Genomic DNA, 6,182 nt, shown 5'->3' with positions numbered 1-6,182 from the left:
TGGCACAAACAATAAGTCTTTTATATAAATATGCCCTGAACGCTTAGGAATAAACAATTTGCGAAGGTAATGATCACTACTGCTTTCGTGTGACGCCAGCGCCTCATTTCATTATTGACACAGCGCGCAATTCGACCTTCCGCGACTTTTGTTACGTGGCGCCGGGCAAGCAGTTGATGCTGCCCTGCTCGACTATGGAAGCCGAAGCATACCTCGGACGCGGCCGTTCCTTGACATCAGCACTACGTCTGTGCGGCGGCTCTTCTACGGGAGCTCCGGATCCGCAAATTTGTGGAAATTCCTCGCGCCAGATTCTCGCCCAACGAGGCAGTATACAGTAGCCACGTTAGGCTTAACTTCCGGTGTATTCAGCCAGGCGTCGCGTTGCGATGTGCCTGTATTCAACAAGCAGAATTTCAGAGAAAACTATCACAGAGTTATGGTGGCCCGAGATTTATCGTAGCAGTGGTTATGAGGGGGGGGGGGGACATGTTCATGGTACCTGGCCTATCTTTGGCACAGTAGAGTATGTGACAGGCACTCCGAGCCTCCGCGAAGCAATCGGTCACTCTTTTTTCTGGAATCTGCTGCATATGTTCGTAGTCTGTATGCAGCACAAGGAAAACAGCGCCGGCCTGGATGCCTTCATAGGGCACTTGCACGTGCTTGACTGACTACTGAGCGTGTTTTCCATACCCTAAACTATTGTAGCGCTTTGCTTTTCTTATTTTGCCGAAGGTTTTACTCACATGTAATAAAGGAAAAAAGAAAAAGCTCTGGCCTGGCTCAGAGGTAGAGTGGCAGACTATCTCGCAGTGGGCCCAGGTTCGATCCCGGCAGGAAGTGGGTCTTTTTTACCCTAACTCCTGACGATAGCTGCTGCGGACACTTACCGGCGGCGGGCGACAGCATCGCCAACCGAAACGGATAGTTTGGCATGAGCCCATAACAGCTTACGCTGTAAAATTTGCAAGGCGGTTTAACCTGCATATTCGGTGACAACCTAAGAATAATTACGAGCAAGCTCCACCCACAAAAACGTATAGTGCACCTGCTCTTCTCCTCTGAAAAAAAGAAAGCCGAGCCAGGTGGGGTGCGCTGAGAATTATGCACAAAATATATGCAACCAATTAAGGTCACTCATTTATTTCACGTCAAGTGGTGTAGCGTGTTTGAGGCAGATTTTCGCTCGAGCCGCCCGCCACAACACCCGCGTGCCGGGCTGCCAAAAAGTGCGGATATCGGACGCTGTTGGACGCAGTAGTTCTGCGGAAACCCGCAAGGAGGAGAGAAGTAATGAATAAAGGGAAAAAACAGACATCCACCAGTTCGTAGCGATTGCTACAAAGGAAACCCATACGGGTTCCTCGAAAGAAAAGCCTCATAGTTGAAGAAAAATTCGTCCTGGTCCGGGACTCGAACCCGGGACCACCGCCTTTCCGGGGCAGCCGCTCTACCATCTGAGCTAACCAGGCGGCTAGCAGATGGCAGAGCGAAGTCGAATTTGTCGACAACACGAGGCAAAGGCAAGAGTTTGACGTAGTAGTTCTGCGGAAACCCGCAAGGTGGAGAGAAGTAATGAATAAAGGGAAAAACAGACATCCACCAGTTCGTAGCGATTGCTACAAAGGAAACCCATACGGGTTCCTCGAAAGAAAAGCCTCATAGTTGAAGAAAAATTCGTCCTGGTCCGGGACTCGAACCCGGGACCACCGCCTTTCCGGGGCAGCCGCTCTACCATCTGAGCTAACCAGGCGGCTAGCAGATGGCAGAGTGAAGTCGAATTTGTCGACAACACGAAGCAAAGGCAAGATTTTGACGTAGTAGTTCTGCGGAAACCCGCAAGGTGGAGAGAAGTAATGAATAAAGGGAAAAACCCTTTGTTCATCGGACGCTGTTGCACGGATTTCGGTTTACACTGCATGGGAGAATTACAGTGTTAATTGAAATTTGTGCACCAGGATGCGACACGCGGGCTTTTTTGCGCGACCGCGCACGCGTGCGGAAGCGGGAATGCGGCGCGGGCGGTTTGAGCGTAAATCATAACGAGACGCAAGGGGAAATACAGGTGTGGCACTAAGGCGACCCCATCAATAAGGCGCACTGGCACACGCTTCTTCTGCAGTGGCATACTTGCTCGGCCGTCCTCGCGAGCCCCGAGAGCGTATACGCTCCCGCATCGCAGGGCCGCCGATAACCGCTGCCGCCGCAGCTCCGGCTGTGACGTCAATGCGCAGAGCGCGCGCGCACCTTACCAAACTTAAAATTCCCCAGACACTCAAGAGTGCTTGCGCGTGGGAACGCGATAGCATTATGCCATTTGTACACGTTGGAACATCATCAACGCGTTCATTTGTTTTTTACATTGTTTAGATCTATCTCTTATGTTATGTTAGATTGTATTAAGTTATGCACTGTTAGGTTGTAAATTGTTGTTGCATTTATATTTCACGAGATTGTATTGAATGACAATTTATTGTATTTATAACATCTGTTTTATTGTTATAGCTGACTTCACTAATTATATGCATGAAACGATGTCTTTCTTTTTTTTGCATTTTTGTATTTTTCCAGACTTTACTGTGTACCTACGTGTAGCGTATCTAGTTGATTGTACTTTGTATTCACATGTTCTATGAATAATGTTGTATCAACGCTTACATAGTAACAATATGCCCACCTGCTATGCTCTCGATAAAGAGACTGGCAGTATTAAAAATAAATAAATAAATAAATTTATACGCCGATAACCTGGCGCCACCTCCTCTGCAACGTCACGCGCACCGCCCAGTGACACGTGCGCTAGTCTGCGAGATGGCTGTGACCTGACTTGTGCAATCAGGCGTGCACTAAGCACGCATTTTAGTAATCTAGAACCATGCAGCAGCCGTGGCTTCAGGGAAGCCTGCTCTCCTCGCACTGCGGTGGCCCGGACTCGATTTCCACCCACACCGAAATGTGCCAAATATTCTCCTCAACGCCACTACAGTTCACGTTGTTTACAGGAACCTCCCTGAGAAATGTAACTTCAATCTGAGAATTCTTTCACGTGTTTTCACTCCTTGTGACGCGGGCCATTTTTCCTCACGGCGCCGTTTCGTCGATGTCATCGTCGAAACAGACACCTAAAGCTTTCGCCTTAATAATGCACGTGATACAACAGCGGCTAGAAACTGGAGTGGCGTCCTCTCGCTAGCGACGTCGCGGTTAGAAGGACGCTTGCTGTGGCTCTTTCGGCTGCCGCGCGCCCTCGCTGACTTCGTGCTTGCTGGGAAGTAAATATACGCGAGCCATGCTTCCTGGAGCAGGACGCTTCGGCTGCTTTCTGCTGTCGAGCCTCAAGTTTAGCTCGATTTTTCTGGAAAGCCAGTGACTCGCGAAACACTTAAGCTTAGTTATAAGAAGCTGTAATTAAACGGGTCTACACTTGCGGACAACTTTGTGTGGCAATGAAGATAAAGCTACAAGGGGCGGGGCTTCTGCACGCGTGTTACCGCGCCAAGTACTCCGCCAGTGTTTGACAGTGATTTTGGTTGCTCGGAACAGATGCTGAATCGACGCAGCTTCCACGTGCGTCGGTTTGGCGTTTGCCCAGACGCGGAAGAGAAAAGCCGCAAAAACAAGTAAACCTTTACATGCAGTGGTGCGTTTTGTCTTTTTTGACTGCTGCTAATATAGTGTTTATGTTTACTCTGCCCGAGCGTAAACTACCGTGGATGAAAACACGCGACTCTTTTCAGAAGCGCTCTCAATCTTGTGCGCGCTTTGCCTCCGTATAGCTTTCTCTTCATTGCCACAGAAAGTTGTCCGCGGGTATACATGCTTTTGCAGTGGAGAATTGTGCGGTGGCTGTCAATAAATTTCTCTGAAAGAGAATTTCCGTTAACTCTGCGGGTAAAAATAGGTAGTATGCTATTCTCAAAGCGTGAAGATTCAATTTATTACTTGGTTACGGCAGATGCTGCACCTTATGCGCAACAGCATTCCTTCCATTTGTAGGAAACATTGTGAGTATGCATATAAAACGGATACTACCTACAAAGATTACATCTAACTTCTATTTGACGGATGAATTGCTGTAGTTAAACGTAGGCATTATAATAATTTGTAAAAGGAAGAGTTAGGCAAGCTTCTCGAAAAAGAAAAGCTTGCTTCAACTGTCTGCATTTCTCTTATGCAACAGCTGCTCCTAAATATAGCGTTGTTCGGTATTCGTAGTATGACTGCATGTCACGTATAGCATAGACGTCACCAACAAAGGCACATAAACTGCCCCAAAATAAGTGTTTCACGATCAAGAGGAAGCGTTAGGTATAGGTGGAGTCAGATTTTCTTTCAAAGGCATGTAAAATTGAAATTCACGAAATACATCTACTTATCTCGTGAGAGAACTGTAGTAGTTAATGCAAATTGTTGGCTTTTATAGAGAAAGTTATACTCTAGCAAATCTTTGAAATAGAGTTTGAATTTAGAGCTGGAATTTTTATAAGAATTGTCGAATGTGGAAAGGAAAACAAGTAATATGTCTAAGCACCTTGTTTACAGATCTCTAAATCTACATCAAAGCCAGATATCGCCCTTCTGTGAACTTGTTAGGCGATCTCGTCCGTGCAAACTAAATACGTGAGTTTGAAGCTTACGCGGAAATGTTTGTGTTTTACGAGGTTTTCGCGACAGTCCTGCTCACAAATTAGCGATATATGTTAGAGCAGTGTACAATACCTCACCTTAGCTCACTTGAGATTTATTAGTACGTGAAGTTTACATAACTGCAAAATTGGCGCTTTATTTCTGAACAACAACAACAACAACAACAACAACAACAACAACAACAACAACAACAACAACAACAACAACAACAACAACAACAACAACAACAACAACAACAACAACAACAACGACGACGACGACGACGACGACGACGAAAACAACGACGACGACGACGACGACGACGAAAACAACGACGACGACGACGACGACGACGAAAACGACGACGACGACGACGACGAAAACGACGACGACGACGACGACGAAAACGACGACGACGACGACGACGACGAAAACGACGACGACGACGACGACGACGACGAAAACGACGACGACGACGACAACGAAAACGACGAAAACGAAAGCGACGAAAACGAAAGCGACGAAAACGAAAGCGACGAAAACGAAAACGACGAAAACGAAAAGGACGAAAACGAAAACGACGAAAACGAAGAGGACGAAAACGAAAGCGACGAAAACGAAAAGGACGAAAACGAAAGCGACGAAAACGAAAGCGACGAAAACGAAAACGACGGAAACGAAAACGACGGAAACGAAAGCGACGAAAACGAAAGCGACGAAAACGAAAGCGACGAAAACGAAAACGACGGAAACGAAAGCGACGAAAACGAAAGCGACGGAAACGAAAGCGACGAATACGAAAACGACGAAAACGAAAACGACGAAAACGAAAACGACAAAAACGAAAACGACGAAAACGAAAACGACGAAAACGAGAACGACGAAAACGAAAACGACGAAAACGAAAACGACGAAAACGAAAACAACGAAAACGAAAACGACGAAAACGAAAACGACGAAAACGAAAACGACGAAAACGAAAACAACGAAAACGAAAACGACGAAAACGAAAACGACGAGAACGAAAACAACGAAAACGAAAACGACGAAAACGAAAACGACGAAAACGAAAACAACGAAAACGAAAACAACGAAAACGAAAACAACGAAAACAACAACAACAACAACAAAACCGCATTAGGCTTGAAGAGCAAAGCCGATGAGCAGCGTTTACAAACTGCCATTTTACAGGCACCACCGAATATGCAGGACCGCAGGCACATAAAAAAATAGCCTTAACAGCAATGATGAGACAAATAAAAGAAAGAGAAACCACGTAACTAAGGTTGAAATATTGTGTGAGGTATACAACTGGCAGGCTGCTGCAAAGCAGGCAGCTGGCTAATAAGCCCTCTCATACAACATGGCTGTTCATACAACATACAACATGTTCATCTCATACAACATGGCTGTTCATACAACATGGCCTCTCATACAACATGGCTGTTCATGGCTGCGCGACTGCCAAATTTCAGTCCCCCGCTTACTACACCATTCATATGCTTTCTCCCCCCCCACTTCCCCCAAACTTTGTGATACACAAAAATAAATAA

The 6,182-nt window shown here is 46.3% G+C and overlaps 2 non-coding genes across 2 annotated transcripts; both read right to left on the bottom strand.

Moving 5' to 3' along the window:
- Positions 1–1,400: 1,400 nt before the first annotated feature.
- TRNAS-GGA (transfer RNA serine (anticodon GGA)) lies at positions 1,401–1,475 on the bottom strand. The gene has a single exon. It is a non-coding gene; the product is annotated as a tRNA-Ser (tRNA).
- Positions 1,476–1,681: 206 nt separating this feature from the next.
- TRNAS-GGA (transfer RNA serine (anticodon GGA)) lies at positions 1,682–1,756 on the bottom strand. The gene has a single exon. It is a non-coding gene; the product is annotated as a tRNA-Ser (tRNA).
- Positions 1,757–6,182: the final 4,426 nt, after the last annotated feature.

Source organism: Dermacentor variabilis, chromosome 9 (assembly GCF_050947875.1).
Source record: "Dermacentor variabilis isolate Ectoservices chromosome 9, ASM5094787v1, whole genome shotgun sequence".
In the NCBI taxonomy this organism is placed as follows: domain Eukaryota; kingdom Metazoa; phylum Arthropoda; class Arachnida; order Ixodida; family Ixodidae; genus Dermacentor; species Dermacentor variabilis.
The sequence above is the reverse complement of the archived record's forward strand: the minus strand, read 5'-3'. Positions and strand labels throughout refer to the sequence as shown.